Below are 1,458 nucleotides of genomic sequence, written 5' to 3' on the forward strand. Positions count from 1 at the left end.
TGTATATATACACTTGTGGGAAGAATAAATGAGGATTCAAAGATCATTTGTGTTTTGTGAAGAGTATTTTAATCAGTACATGTTAAAAATCTGTTGAACCCCTCAGAGTAACAGCTTTAAAGAAACGAGGTGTTACAGATTGGCGCCCGAACAGGGACTGACTGAATTGAACTTTATGGATTCCCTTTTATTAAAAATATAAATTTTGACTGTACTGATCACTCTTCACAAACCAATATTATAAACCATCATCTGCAATGCTGATTTCTCAGATGGAGCTTTCGTTCAGTGCAGAGACCCTGTAGTTAATCTCACTGATACCTTCAGTGAGTTATATTTAGATTCTGAGGAAGAAAGGGAATGTAGAGAGATGTCCACTGATCAGATATGTGACCATAATTCTAAACCCGACGACTTGCTATTACCTCCTCCACCACTTGAGTTTCATGAAGATCGGCTGCAATTCGACAATGAAGAAACTGATAAGCGTATGTGTAGCATTGAGGAGCATCTTGCTGATCTTGAGCATCGTGTCAGTGGACTGGTTACCACAGAAACCATGAGTGCAAAGTTGAAAGCATGTGAAGACAGAATTAACTATTGCCTGTTGTGGTAGTAGATAAGAAGGATGGTGGATCTCGGTTGTACATTGATTATCGTGGTCTTAATTCTAAAACTCACCTTGATGCATATCCGATGCCCCAGATTACAGATATACTGGATTCTTTGCAAGGAGCCAAGGTGTTTAGCACTTTAGATTTGAAGAGTGGCTATGGGCAAGTAGAGATGGATCCTGCAAGTGTGGAGAAGACTGCATTCATGACCGCATCAGGGTTATATGAATATTATGTATATATAAATACACAAACATACATGTATATTTTAAAAATATTTGCATGTGTATATATACATGTATAAAAGTATATAACCACTCCAGTGGTTTGAGTCTTACCTCTCAGATAGGTCCTTCAAGGTATCTTGGAGAGGTGAGGTGTCCAAGTCGCAACATCTAGCTACTGGGGTGCCTCAGGGCTCAGTTCTTGGACCATTTCTCTTCTCTGTCTACATGGCATCACTAGGTTCTGTCATTCAGAAACATGGCTTTTCATACCACTGCTATGCTGATGACACAGAACTCTACCTCTCATTCCATCCTGATGATCCGACGATAGCTGCTCGCATCTCAGCTTGTCTAACAGACATTTCTTGCTGGATGAAGGACCATCACCTTCAACTCAACCTTGCCAAGACAGAACTGCTCGTGGTTTCATCAAACCCATCGTTTCATCACAATTTCATCATCCATTTAGGCACATCAACCATAACTCCTTCAAAAACAGCTAGAAACCTTGGAGTTGTGATTGATGATAAGTTGAATTTCTCAGACCACATTGATTGAACTGGCCGGTCCTGCAGATTTGTTTTATTCAACATGAAGAAAATCAGGCCCGATCTTTC

This window comes from Sinocyclocheilus rhinocerous, unplaced genomic scaffold (assembly GCF_001515625.1).
Source record: "Sinocyclocheilus rhinocerous isolate Xijiao unplaced genomic scaffold, SAMN03320098_v1.1 scaffold404, whole genome shotgun sequence".
Taxonomy (NCBI): Eukaryota; Metazoa; Chordata; class Actinopteri; order Cypriniformes; family Cyprinidae; genus Sinocyclocheilus; species Sinocyclocheilus rhinocerous.